Consider the following 15,487-nt stretch of genomic DNA (forward strand, 5'->3'; position numbering starts at 1 on the left):
TTTTGGAATTGTTTATAAACAGGAATTCAATGTCTCTTATAATCTCTTGATTTTGTTATTTCTTTTTTTTTAATCTTGCTATTTCTTTTTTTTTTTTAATTTTTTTTTTTTATTTATTTATGATAGTCAGAGAGAGAGAGAGGCAGAGACACAGGCAGAGGGAGAAGCAGGCTCCATGCACCGGGAGCCCGACATGGGATTCGATCCCGGGTCCCCAGGATCGCGCCCCGGGCCAAAGGCAGGCGCTAAACCGCTGCACCACCCAGGGTTCCCCTAATCTTGCTATTTCTTTAAATAAAATGCTTATTTCTATGTGTGAGGTATATAATGTCAAAATATATCTTGCATCATTAATTGACTATTTTTGTAAAACATTTCAGAGTTCTAGTAGTGATTTCCTTTTGGACTTCTATATGGAATGATTTTTCTTTAACACAGGAACATTTGAGGGACTTTGTCAAATGACTGATATGATATAGACAATGAATTAATTGTCCAGGCACTTTTCTCTATCTTTTTAACATATTGCCAATTCACAACCTCACACATTAGTGGGAAAAAAATGAAGTTCAGAAAATGGAGTTATTTTGTCAAAAAGTCTATATGTGCCATATATATACATATATATGTATATGTATGTATGTAAGATTCTTAATTAGTAATGATAGAGATTTGGACCAAATATTAATGATGGAGAATTATAACATAATGAAATGTTATATATATATTTAATTATTATATATAAATGTAGTATACACATATACATAGAACACATAACATGTTATAATATATATAACAAACATATTATATATATTATATACATATAACAATTCTCCATCATTAATCTTTGGTTCAATTCTCCATTACCAATGTTTAAGTATTTTACCCTTATTTACATATTTGTATTCTTCCTTCAGCAACATTTTCAGTCTTTAAAAAGTTCATTATTACGGTGCCTGGGTGGCTCAGTTGGCTGAGCATTCAACTCTTGGTTTTGGCACAGGTTGTGATCTCAGGGTCCTGAGATGGAGCCCTGAGTGGGGTTCCCCACTCAGCAGGGAGTCTGCTTGTGATTCTTTCTCCCTCTGCCCTTCCCCCCCCCATTGTGCCCGCATGCTCTGTCTCTTTCTCAAATAAGTAAATCTTTATTTAAATATTAAATATTTAAAAATTTCATTATCAAAAATTATTTTGAAAGAAGGATCTATGAAGAGAGAAATCCCAACTACTAGGAATATATATATTTTTTTATTTTAGATTTTATTATCTCTAAGACAAAGTAAAACAGTCTATTGCTTTTGGTCCTGTCTTTTTTTCCTGAAGAGGTTGGAGGATGGTTTGGGACAGATATTGTATTACAATATCAACCAATGCATTAGGTGGGCAACTAAGATACAGATCGGTACAATGAGAAGTCTTTAAGGAAATAATGGTGAAAGAAGAGATTTTCTTCCATATTCATCTGTATATATCTAAACTCTGTAAAAATCATTAGAAACATACTATCTTTCCTGTCAGGATAAAGTATGTTCTGCTTGAAAAAAGGTGTCATGTAGGTATTTATTTTTAAGTGGTATTTCTAGAATAGATGTGTATATACATATAAAATATGTGGATACAAGGCAAATAAATTTAAGTATTATTTTGCTAGCTAAAATGTTTCTTTCAGATATGTATATGAATCTCATCTATAGATCTATAGATCTTCCCTATTTGATACTACTTACTCTGTTAGCATGGAAAATTAAGAATTGACTGCAGGGAAATGTTTAGAAATAATGTTGGTCCACACAATGCTTAGCCAACTCCCCTCTAATCATTTACATGTACAATAGTTAAAACATCCCTTTCAACACTGTATTTTTTGCTCTTCCTTGTAACTATTGTTAAAGATTAAATTAGATCATCAGAAGCTAGTGGTCTGTGAAGGACACAATGCTTCCCTATCACCATTGAACAATAGTTAGTGATGTATAACCCAGAGCCTTAAACTGAAAAGTTTTAAGTATTCAAGAGCTCTAGTCATACACAAAACTCAGGTGATAATAGCTTTAGTAATTGCTAAAATTATTAAGAAGACATCTCTACTATGAGGCCATAAAAATGTACCCAAATTAATTTCTGTGGATAATTCATTAATGCTTTTTTACTTCAATTATTTCTTCAATGTTGTAGCCTAAGCATCCCCCAAGATATGAATGAGGAGAACATAGGATTCTTTTGAGAAGGTCATTACACTTTTGAGAAGGTCATGTTATCAATTTCAGGTAGTTTCTAACTGCAGATTCTGGATTCTCAAATGTATCCTGTGTAATTATGTGGTATTCACATGCACGTAGTAGGAACCTTTAGGACATGAGAGTGAACAAAGTTTGGTATATCACTACATTCATTTTAGTCTCACTCCTTTTCAGTCCAAATCACAGGGCTGAAAATAGGCTGAGCCGCAGAGCATACCTACGTAATGCTAACCTTAGAAATATATACAGTATGAAAAGTACTCCAGAAACATAGGTAGCATGAAAGCACTCCTTACTACATCAACTTTTCTCTAATTCTTATAGCAACTAAGAATTTAATCAACCCTCTAAATAAAGACATATTTATTGATTCCTTATTATGTGCCAGGAACTATCCTGGGACCTAATGATTTAATTGTAAATAAACATGGTCAATAAACAGACAATCAGAAAATTGTGTCTTAACACTGCAGAAAGCATGTGGTAAGGATGATCTATCCAGCCTTGGAATTATTATATTTCTAAGTAAAAATCTTTAGCCCAGGAGTGTATATTCTCTTTCTTTTGCATACCTTCTGTATATTACTCCAGGGCATGATAGGTGCAAAATAAATATTCACGAAACTGAAATAATAACATAAAACATTTTGCTTATGTGTTGGTTAGCAAGAAATAAATGTGCAAGTATATTGAAGATATTTTATATTTATGTAAATGGTTATTCAATAGAAAAACCCATGCTAAAATTAACATGTTAATATATGTATTTCACCAGAGGGTGCATGAATATTAAAATATATGGATACAACATAATTTTGATATCAGGTATCAAAATCACCTATCATTAACTGGACATATCAATCAATGAAGTATTATGATATATTCATTCTCTTTTCACAGAATGCGTTTCCTTTGAGAAATAAATTGAACGCACATGTCAGAATATAAGGAACAGCCAGTGACATATCTAAGCTAGCTGTAATAATCTTAACTCTATTTAATTCACTGTCTACTTCAAATAAGAACACTGGTAGAAGATTAAAACTACAATTCTCCATATTCCAATTATACCTGCTAATTTGTAAAAATTTAAGATTCATTTATAAATGAAAGAAAGATAATAAAATGAAAGATTGATATGAAATAATGCAATGAGAATATTCATCCTTCTAAGAATTAACATGCCATTCATAGAGATATATATAGTTCTAGTGGTGATATTTGATATTGTTTTTTTTTTTCAAGCCAGCATTTTAAGGCATTTAAAGCAAGTGCTACTATTAAATTAGTTTATTTATTTCTGTCTGGATTTGTTATTATACAAGTACTTAGAGTCTTATTTATACAATATGGTGACATCTCCCTTGTGGTTAAAATTTTTCTGATAAAAGCCTTAGAACTTTCTCCTTTCAAAGATTATAAATGAAAAATTACCACAAATAACAAGCCTAACAAAACAACATTCTGACTGCATTGTCATATTTATTATAAAATCCTTGGTTCACTGCATTTTGGCATTTTATACAACTGGTTCTGACAGTGATTAACATGGTTTGGGCTTCTGCAGTTTCACCCAAGAGAAATAAAACACCAAAATCTCCGCAGGTGTGTAATGGGCCAGAGATTTACAATCTGTTCTGCAAAGTCAGACTTCAAAGACTTGAAAAAAAAAATCCCAAAGTTGGCAATGCCTCTATCATCACTATTATTTAAGGTTTTTTCCATATTTCAAAAGGAACTGTATGGCTAATCGCAAATATTTCATCTCCAATTTGACTTCCATGCAAGTCTCTTCAGAAGACAAATTTCATTATATATCTGCACATTCTAGGTGAACAGACAGCCCCTATATGAAGCCACAAACTAAATAATTAAGTATTTACTTGTACTTCCAAGGAGACTTCACTTACTTGAAGTACATTGCATCATTTTACTGATGCTAAGGAGTAGTTGGGAAGTACCAAGAAAATTACCAAATGACAATCAGGTGGCAGCACCTGGGCGATGGCAGCCCCAGGACAAGTGCCCATAATTGCTTCCATGATTGCTTGGCGTGCACCTAATATTAAACTTACCCAATTAGGGTCAGAATGCACATGATCATTTCAATTATAGGAATGTTCATCTTCCTGAGAGCTGCTCACAGAGGAAAAAGTTCAAATAGTGCTATTTAAAATTTTAAATGTAAGAGTTTGCCCATTATAGTGTATAATCAGGCCCACATGTGTGCTTGACCTAGGTACAAATTGTTCCATCTGTGAGAAGAATTTTCCACTTACATATTTTCCAATATCATCACTGTAGTTTATCATTCCACAAGTAAATGACTACTAAACAATATAAAGGAATATCATTTTAATGATATATCCCTCAGAAAATCAGTAGTGGATTACTATCTTTAAACTGGAATTCTGTTCATAAATGTCAATGAAGGCACCCAGGAATTTCTCTGTCAACCAAGGCTATTACTAACAGAAATGCAATAAATTGAATAATAGGCCAATATTTTTAGTCAATTTAACCACCAAAGGTTTTGATTGCTATGATATTTTGCCTGAAGTATAGTTCTCTTTACTTCAAATACATTTGTTGAAAATTGTCAAGGTCATAGATGCACACATTAACTGTATCAGTCAAGGTGGCAAAGAGAAAAGCCTTCTCCCATTATAGCAGATTGCAGCCTTCATTCCAACACTTACCATTACCTTATCAACCTTGTGTAAAAGAGGGAATAATCTTGAAAGAAAGAAAAAAAAAGCTCTCCTAATTTTGATTCACAAAGTATGCCTAGTACTAAGTATGTTTGACGTACATTGTATTTTATTTATTTTATTTTATTTTATTTTATTTTATTTTATTTTATTTTATTTTATTTTATTTTATTTTATTTTATTTTATTTATTTTGATTTTACTTATTTGACAGAGAGAGAGAGAGAGAGCACAAGCAGAGGGAGTGGCAAGCAGAGGGAGAGGGAGAAGCAGGCTCCCTGAGGAGCAGGATGTGGGGCTCTATCCTATGACCCTGAGACCGTGACCTGAGCCGACTGAGCCCCCCTGGCCCCCCTGATATATATTTATGCATCATATATAATATAATCTGAATACATACTTATATATCTATGAATATAAATTATATATAATCTGAAAATCATCATAATACTGCACATTTTAAAGCTTTGGTATTTTTAGGATATGGATAAGAATAAAATGCTCATTTACCAAAACTTCTTAAAAACATAAACAAAAGATCTAATTGCACATATGCTACCAAAGTGTTCAGTAGTATGTGAAAAATAGCACTTTGCCATTTACCAGTGTTTTAAAATCCTACACTTAATCCTCTTTCCATTCTTCTAGGTTTTTGTAGTACGAACAAGCAAACGATCCAGAACAAGCATCAGAACCACAAGGGTATGTTGCTCAGCTTAGTTTCCCGACCAAAGCTATTGCACTGTATCTGCCAGGATGCCTTAGCAAGTTTCGATCAATAATGTTAACCTGAAGCCAGCATTGACCTAACTGAACTTGAACTTGCTGTAACATTTTATTACAAAAATTGGAGGCTGTAATAAGTCATTGTTTTAAAATAAAAGATAGAACCTTTTAGATTTATATAAAAGCCATAATTTATGTAGTGATGTTAATTTCGAGGGTACAATGTGCTTTAATCTCTCATTCTGCTTGCCATTTTGTGACAGAAATGCTGAAGCCATCTGAAGGTTGCAAACAATGTTCACTAATAACGAGCTCTTATGTCCTTGTAGGTTTCACTTTGATGGATATCCATAGTGTTTCCCCATGACATAATTCTACTGAGGAAAAACACATCTTGGAAATACAGCTTGTGCTTTCACCTTCAAATATGACTAGTGTGATTTTTAAAATAAACTAAAAATGAGAAATAAACACGCATTTTCTCATAGTACTGTGATAATTTTTATTATAGGCACTGCTAGATTAAATTGGTAAAAACAAGCTTGCTATAGAAAGAGTTGATATAATGCAGTGCATTCAATAGATTATATATTATTTAAAATTCATCCTTTTAGTCATAAAACCTTTCCAATGAGACATATACAGTACATCTTTTTTCTCTGGAAAAAGCTATTACTTTTAATAAAGCCTTATGGGGCAGCCTGGTCGGCTCAGCGGTTTAGCGCTGCCTTCAGCCCAGGGGTGATTCTGGAGACCCAGGATCGAGTCCCACGTCAGGCTCCCTGCATGGAGCCTGCTTCTCCCTCTGCCTGTGTCTCTGCCTCTCTCTCTATGTCTCTCATGAATAAATAGATAAAATATTTAAAATAATAAAAATAATAAAGCCTTATCATAAGTAAGTCTCAATGTCCATTTTGGAGGAGTGTTTATTTTTTGATTTTTTTAAAGATTTCATTTATGTATTGTAGAGATAGAGTGGGGAGAGGGACAAGCAGACTCCATACTGAGCACAGAGTTGGACACAAGGCTCCATCCCAATACCCTGGGATAATGACCTGAGCTGAAATCAACAGTCAGAGAGATGCTTAACTGATGAAGCCACCCAGGCATCCCTTGGTGGAGTGATTATACTTAACCACAAGTACCCTTTATCATTTTCTTGCATCACCTCTTGGTTCATTTTATTGTTCAGGTAGTGCAGAATGAAAACAACCAAACACATACATGTAAGGCCCCTTTGAAATGCTTCAGTTATCCATATAAAAATAGGAAATCAAAATATCACAGTCCTTTACATGAAAAATAACAGATAACCATATGTTGAGATGTGCATGCTTTGTGTAAAGGCTAAACTGGATTTTCAAATGAGACTCCTGAGTTGTTAGTATTGGCTACACTCAGGAGCTTGGTGTTTGGGGACTTTAATTCCAATGCCATGCAACATGAAATGGTATCAATTGAATCCACAGGTGTTTTAATCAGGAGGTAATATTCTATTTGCACTATACTTTGTTTCCATGGGCTCTCTCACAGATTTCAATATAAAAATGACCTCACTGGTTTACCTCTAACAGATGTCTATTTCAGTAAATTATGCACGTTAGCTATCTTCCTCAGCATACACACACTATGAAATGACCTTACATAAAACTCTATATAAGGAGGATTAAATTTGGAAATTGTGTGTGAGATGATCACAGAAACCCATTACTCGTTTAACAAGTCTATGTCTACCTCCTGTGCAGTGCCATTTAGCCTAGGAATTCCATGAACGAGGGCAAAATGCAGGCTTCGGCAGAAGTCTCAAAGTACCTTTGAGTACTCAGGCAGAAAACAGCTATTGTAACTCTCATATACACATTTAGACTTTATCTGTGACACCATATCAACATACATGGTTTACTGGAAGTATACAATGAGCTCAATAGAGATGTCTTGGGGATCTTCACATGAAAAACTTAACGTTGCTTCTAGATACAAGTGCATGAATTTTGAGATGCTCTAAACTATGTATTTATTTCTACATAGTAAAACAATAATCTCAATGTTAGTGAAAATATGATACGAGACAATTCCTAACTGTATAAAATTCTGAAATAGGAAGGAAGCACCTTTTCACACATGCAGTGACAACAGGTATAAAATGATGTAAACAAATAGGTTGAATTCCAGTTCACCTTAAAAAAATGGGAGAATTGAAACTTCCTTTTTTTTCTTCCCCAAGAATGTGCGCCTCATTATGTAAAGGATTTTAATAATGATTTATAGATGAACATATAGAGAAGTTATCAAGGACAGTCTTTCATTAGGTTTTTGAAAAGCAGTTTCTAAATATATGCATGTCACTTTAATGAAAAGAGTGATGATAGTAATTTCTAAATGACCTACAGATGTGTTTATATAGCACCTGCCTATCTCTAGTGGGCAGATTTTCCATTTAACTTCACATATATCAAATGGGGGAGTGTGGGCAATGGTAGCTAATTATTTGATGTTCATATGAAGAAATCTAGAAATCTCTTCAAAAAGACTGTTTTTGACAAGTGAAATCTGGGGACTATCTTGAAAGTTAAGAGACATCCTCTTTTATTTCATATTGTAGTATCTGAAAAGTTGAACTTGCTTGCAGAGACATTCCTCCTGCTTCAGCAAACATGCAGCTACCCCTGTAATGGAAAACATCTGTCTTTAAGAGGGTGAGATGTAGAGATCCCTGGGTGGCTCAGTGCTTGAGTGCCTGCCTTTGGTTCACGGTGTGATCCTGGAGTCCCGGGACTGAGTCCCACATCGGGCTCCCTGCATGGAGCCTGCTTTTCCCTCTGTGTCTCTGCCTCTCTTTCTCTCTCTCTTTCTTTCTCTCTATCTCTTTCTCTCTCTCTCTTTGTCTCTCATGAATAAATTAAAATAAACAAACAAAAAAAAGAGGGTGAGATGTGATTACTTCAGGGAAATCTGAGCTGTTCCATATGCCTAATCTCATTGGGCAGGCCCTATAAGTTACGGGAGGTCCAAAGTTCTATGGACTTAATTATTTTTGAAAAGCATCCCCAAAGCTGATGCTACCTCAAATCCCATTCAGAATTGTTGGCAGAAAAAAAAAATACATATATATATACCCCTGAGGGCTTTTTTCCTGATAACATATCCACTCCTTTTTACCAATACTTTCAGGAAAAAAAAATGTTACTTCCCTTTAAAACACAATACATATCTTCTCTTCTTGCTTTCCAAAGGCATGTGGTAGAAATGGCTAGCTATTCCTTGAATATTCATAGGGAAGAGTTTTGGTAGAAATAGCTTCCCAGACAGTAACTTAACTGTCTTAAGTATAAGCAAGAAAGAGATGGAAAAAATGGAGAAGTATTAAATTATATAATGTGTCTTGGGAAGAGTGGAGGGTAAAACTGTAGGTGGCAATATGAGCAAAGGCAATGAATGAGATATTGTATGCTCAGGATGCTATACTGCAGATGGTTCTCTGTAGTTATAGACTGACTTTGAAAAAGGGGAATGGCTTGGTAGCTCTACAAGAGTGAACATTGGTATTGAGGGAACAAATCCAGAGTTAGGAAGACCAGCTAGTGATCAATACTCTTATAGTACTCCAGTGAAATGCAATGATGGTTTGCTGCAGGGATGTGGTGATAGGTGTGATTAATTAGATTAATTGGATTGGGAGAGAAGGTAAGATTTAGCTTACTCTAAATGGTTGTGTCAAAAATTAATTATTCAAGGAGAGGCCAAGTTAGAACAAAATATGATTAATTCAATTTTTATTTTTTATTTATTTTTTTTTATAGTCACACACACAGAGAGAGAGAGAGGCAGAGACATAGGCAGAGACATAGGCAGAGGGAGAAGCAGGCTCCATGCACCGGGAGCCCGACGTGGGATTCGATCCCGGGTCTCCAGGATCGCGCCCTGGGCCAAAGGCAGGCGCCAAACCGCTGCGCCACCCAGGGATCCCTAATTCAATTTTTATTATATCAAATTTCAACTGTCCCTAATCTGTGGAAGTCATGATGACCAATGCACAGTTGAATACATGAATCCAAAGATCAAAAATAAGTCTTATCTGAAAAGCAAATTTGATTTATGGAAGTCAGCTTTTGTGATTTTGCTTAATTTTAAGTTCACAGCTATGTTTTGAATGTCGATATTGTCAAAGACACTACCTTTTAATATAATAGATGGGTCATATATTTTTTAATTTATTTTACAGTTGCTGTTTTATTAGATAGTGATAGATGAGCAATTAGTATTTAAATTCCTAAGTTTTGTCAGAAATATATAAAGCTCTCTATTCTGCTTACTAATGGTTCTTTATGCTAACTTTAGTAATAATCTTTAATAATTAATCTGCTTAATACATCAAAATCAATTGTATTCTAGAAACTGAGAGAAATTCTACTTGATATTTTTTAAAGATTTTATTTATTTACTTATTCATGAGAGACACAGAGAAAGAGGCAGAGACACAGGCAGAGGGAGAAGTAGGTTCCCTGTGGGGGGAACTCGATCCCTGTGGGACTCGATCCCAGGATCCCGGGATCATCACCTGAGCCGAAGGCAGACGCTCAACTACTGAGCCGCCCAGGTGCCTCCCAGTTGATATTTTCAAGAATGAACAAATTGTTTTGTATTTATTTTTTGTATGTGTATATATTTTAAATTTAATTTCATATATAATATAATAATTACATTATCATAGACTTGGATGCAATGGCATTATATGATAACTGAGTTTAAATATTTTAGTGGAGGGTTGCTGATATGATTCTCTAAATAGGCTTTGATAATCTTCCTGATAGAATATTTTTTATGCTTAAATATAGCAATTTAATTTAAGTTTAAAAGGAAATTTTTGTTTTCACAGACTTGGGATCGCATTCTTTGCCTCACTTTCAATATGCCAGGCACATTGGACAAATCTACAGACTCCAATAAAGTATTGTTCTCTCAATTTGCTTACTACTATTAGTGGAGTTGAAAGAATATTAGTCTCCCTCTTTTCCCCTCAAAAACCCATATCCATATTTCCCTAGAATAAAGAGAATCAGAGAGTAAAGAGGGCTTTACTGTCGGTATAACATTGGGGGTATCCTAGACCCCACACTATCTCATTAGGAAGAATTCTATTCACAGACTCATAATTTGACCAGAGACCAGAGACGATACTCTAGAACACATCTTGACATACATATCCGATTTCCAATAGGTTTAGCCCTTAATTCATTTACATTCCACACATGGTGCACCTGCCCCTTGTTATCACTTTGCTTGCCCCACATCAGAGTACTTTTTGATAAAATTGCTCTGTCTAGCTTTAAAGATGCAATACAATGCCATACTGAGAATGCTTTTCCATGAGCTTGTATTACTTTGAGAATCTCAACAAAGGGATAATAAGAATAGACAGAGATTAATCCATTTCTTTTAGAAATGCTGCCTTTTTAGTCACAGGGAAATATGCTCATTTGCATGGTTGAGATATAGCATACTGAGTTCCTTAGCCCCGTCCACCTCCTCAGTCAAGCCTAACACCCATGAATCATGGGCAGGTGTAATGAGGCTGTAAAAGAAGACATCCTGGTGGAGAGATTGCCCCACATCCCTTAGGACTCTTAAGACAATGATTTATATTTGTTTGAATTTACACAACACCAGTGTCACATTATAAAGTGTTTCAAGAATGACCAACTGCTAACCTGCAGTTGATTTTGCACAATTTCACATTAAGCGCAACCCACTATCTATAAGCTTCTTTTCCTATTTGCAGCTTCAATTTTTCATTGAAATCAATGTTTGGTCAGTCATGCACTAAAGCAGCCTATCAGTCTTAAGTTATCCATTTCTGTGGTGCACATATATTATACTCTTAATTTACAATTAACAGCACTCAGCTAATATGTCTTCATAATGAATATTTCTCATGGATGTAACACATAAACAGCTTTTCTAAGATTGGTGCTCAATTTTTCCCAAATTTGTAATCAATTTTATTGGCTATGCAAATTTCTTTCCTTTGGTCAATCACTCTTTAAATTGGCTAGCTTAATGCATCACAGCAAATGATTTTCAGAAATCACTAGGCACGTGAAAATGCATATTCAGCTCAGAGTTTTAAGTGACCCACTCGCACCTACCAATGACACTTTTAGACAATCTGCCTATCTTGTTTCTCTTTATTTCATTAAACTCTGGGTTTAGAATCTACTGTTAAAAATCTTTTTCATGGATCTGTGTTATACTATTTATTTCTTTTTGTGTGTGGGTGGGCTTGACTATCTTATTTCTTCATAAAGGATTGATATGACACCCTGATGTTAGTAAGACTGGCCATGGTTTAGCCAAGTTCTTAGATGAGTACTTCCAGGAAGCAAAACTCAAAATCATTTACAAAATGGTTCTCAACTGGGGATTGATTTGTTCTCGAGAAGACACTTGGCCATGTTTGTAAATGTTTTCGATTGTCACAACTTGGGGAGAGGAAGTTACTGGGATCAACTGGGTAGAGAGGTCAGGGATTCTGCTACACAGTCTACAAGGTATAGGTCAGTCTTCCAGAGCAAACAATAATCCATTTGAAAATGTCAATAGTGGTGAGATGAAATAGCCTTGCCTATAAAATGTCCTTTACAATTCATTTGAATGAAATAACAGCTGGCTATCAAAACTCACAGTGAGGTCAGAGAAATCTGGGTCCCAACCTACCATGCTTCCCTTCCTCCATCTGACAGCACAGCCCATGGTCCTTACTGGGTTCTTTGTCTCTGACATATTTACATAATATCCTTTGGGGAACTAGACGTGGCAGTTTCCTACATTGTCCTGCCTCCCCGGCTTTAAAATGTGAGTGCATGTTAGTACAACCCTTGGGAAGGTGGTATGACGTAGGCGAATAGACTAAGGATAAGACACCATTAAAGTTCTATGGTTAAAGCCATTTAGCAGCTCTATGATGTTGTAGAATTTGAGTTTTCTATTTGTAAAATGTGAAAAGTGATTCCTTTCCAGGAAAACTGGTGTAATAATTCAATAGGATAATAATATACATTTTTAAAAGTAGGCTATACTATGTAGTTCATTATAAATGTTAATTAGCTTACCTTTGAGAGATGGTCTGAATGAAAAATAAATTATTCCAGTAATAAGAATTTGGTGACAGGTGGAAGGAATATATACCCAGAAATGAGTAATACAAATATCTCTATTATTTTTTCTTTTGTGACAGCTGTTTTTTTTAATTTCAGCAAATCATTTTCTCCCTGAGTTTGGCTGTGATTTCTATAATTTGTTGAGAGTGATGGAGAGTGTTGACAAACCACCTTTAAAATTAAGCCAATAATGGTTATATCCCTCTTCCTTTTAGGGATTTTCCCATATATGTTGAAGGGTTTATGTTAAATAAAATACAACATTTAGTTGAAAAACCAGAATAATAACAAAATTCATATTTAAAATTATCTCAATGCAAATAGAAAATATTTTTTAATTTAATTGATTTATTTATTCATTCATGAGAGACAAAGAGGCAGAAGCAGAGGGCAAAGCAGACTCCCCACAGAGCAGGAAGCCTGATGAGGGACTCAGTCCAAGGACCCCAGGATCACGACCCAAGCCAAAGGCAAACAATCAACTGACTGAGCCACCCAGCACCCTACAAATAGAAAATCATAAAACGTTTTTCCAATAGCCTCATTAATTATAGAAGAACTTGTGTTAGCTAACCCCCATACCTCCACCCTGGCAGAGAGTGGAAAGTGAGCAATGTCTTTACTTCTCTGATTTGATTTGTCTTTAAATCAATTTTTCAGAATTTTGTCTTGGAGAAGCTGTTCAAAAATTTTCCAACACTTTGTTTTAATTTGGTATTTATAAATAATCATTTTCTGCTACTGCATCAAAGACCCCTTTCAAAAACGTGGCAAGATAGTAAGAATGGAGTATAGCAGTTGTAAAATAAAAAAACTAAATGCACATGGAAAATTGAGTACAACTTAGCTCATGGCATTTGAACATTCCGAGCTGTACTGTTCTTTTCTGTGTTCCAGAAATCATTATTGTACCTTGCAAAAGAATTTTGTAAGTAGAATTCTCTTTCCCACACCTTGTGATCTACTGAAAATCATGAACATTTTGCAAAATATAAACTTACATCTTTTCAAAATACAGATCTCATATTCCTCTAGTTAAAATCTTTCAGTGGCTTCCAATTATCAAAACACCAGAGTCCTTCACAGGCCTGCAGATTGTGTATGGACTGACTCTGGACTACACCTCTAACTTCTCTTCACTTTCTCCTGGAGCTCTGTCTACCAGCCACTCTGATTTTTCGCTATTGCTTGGAGATGCCCTACCCCATCCCATCACAGCTCTTATTTCTTTACTATTCCTCAGACGTTTTTTCCTTTGGTTTTCTCCATGCTAAAACCAATCATTCCTCAATATTGATTGTAGAATTCAACTGTTTGTATAAGAACACATCCCCAAACATTGTGGCATTGTAGCATTCTTACTCTGGCTAGCAATTCCCCTCTGCTACTTAATTTGTTGAAATTTTCTTATAATCCATCAACCCTATCCACTAGATAAGCATTTGTGGAGGGCTGGCACTGTCTACTCAAATTTTGACTTCAAAGCATTTATTTAGTATATAAAATATGTTCTGGGGCTCCTAGGTGGTTCAGTCAATTAAGAATCTGACTCTTCATTTTGGTTCAGTCATGATCTCATGGCTATGATCTGGCAGTCGTGGGGTGGAGCCCCACTTTGGGCTCTGTGCTCAGAGCAGAGTCCACTTCACATCCTCTCTCCCTCCCTCTCTCTCCTTCCCTCTCTTTCTCTTAAATCAATAAACAAATAAATAAATAAATAAATATTTTTTTAAATGCTCTGTAGTATTAGTTACAGTAAATTATTTAATTCAGAACATGGTTTAAAATGGCCTATTCAGTGGATCACAACATTCATACTTCATTATTTCCAGATCATGCTACAACAAAGAGAGAACTTGGCAGCAGTCATCCAGATTTATTCCAAACAAGTCAAAAATAAATAAATAAATAGCCCATTATTTCCCTCCTGCTTAAATTACACCAGCCCCTTTACCTTTTCAAAAATAATAGACTCACTCCTTCCTTGGATCTTACCACTTGTTAAAATATTCTTTCCTCAGATATCCTCATGACTCAAAGGCCACCCTGTATTAACTTCACAACTCCCATCTTTTCTCCCATTTTGTTTTCTCTTTAGTACTTACTGCAATTACTATATTGCACATGTGACTTGTTATCATGTTTTTTCATCTACATACCACCACAATGCAAGTTTCAGTAGAGTGAGTTTTAATTATTTTGTCCCTATTCTATATCCTATACTTAGAATGGTGCTTAGCACATAGTAAGTACTCAAGGAATTCTTGTCTACTAAATGAATGGAAAAAAAGGCAGTAAAAAAATTTCTAACTAAATTATACTAACAGAAACTAGTCCAACTTGTGAGAATCAGGCATCTACATAGAAAGTCAGTGTGACTTTTCTGACCATAGCAAAAGAATGAGCTGTCTCTCTCTACATCTCTCTGTTAGGTTATTCTGTATACAATGACATATGTTTAAAACACACACATGCACATGACACCATGCATGAATACTTATTTTTGACACTAAAATAGACTATATTTTGATTTGATATATTACATTTTCACACATGAAACTTTCTCTAAAGTTTCATATGTTAATGAAGGACTTTTCAAATAGTGGTGGACTTAGCAATTATACAACAATTCATTATCTCATTACACTAGTCAG

At 34.9% G+C, this 15,487-nt stretch overlaps 1 protein-coding gene and 2 long non-coding RNA genes across 5 annotated transcripts in view; 1 reads left to right on the top strand and 2 right to left on the bottom strand.

The window, feature by feature from the left end:
- Positions 1–6,153, top strand: part of LOC144301714 (uncharacterized) — a 28,954-nt gene extending 22,801 nt beyond the window's left edge. Inside the window, exons 4-5 of the long non-coding RNA XR_013368449.1 lie at positions 5,599–5,652; positions 6,006–6,153. This is a non-coding gene — a long non-coding RNA (uncharacterized LOC144301714). The remainder of the gene's footprint in view (positions 1–5,598; positions 5,653–6,005) is intronic.
- CADM2 (cell adhesion molecule 2) overlaps positions 1–15,487 on the bottom strand; it is a 1,060,955-nt gene that overhangs the window by 663,420 nt on the left and 382,048 nt on the right. The gene's annotated exons all lie outside the window — the stretch shown is intronic.
- The window catches only part of LOC144301715 (uncharacterized), a 39,909-nt gene continuing 31,945 nt past the window's right edge, over positions 7,524–15,487 (bottom strand). Inside the window, exon 5 of the long non-coding RNA XR_013368450.1 lies at positions 7,524–8,342. This is a non-coding gene — a long non-coding RNA (uncharacterized LOC144301715). The remainder of the gene's footprint in view (positions 8,343–15,487) is intronic.

The sequence above is a fragment of the Canis aureus genome, chromosome 30 (genome assembly GCF_053574225.1).
Source record: "Canis aureus isolate CA01 chromosome 30, VMU_Caureus_v.1.0, whole genome shotgun sequence".
NCBI lineage: Eukaryota > Metazoa > Chordata > Mammalia > Carnivora > Canidae > Canis > Canis aureus.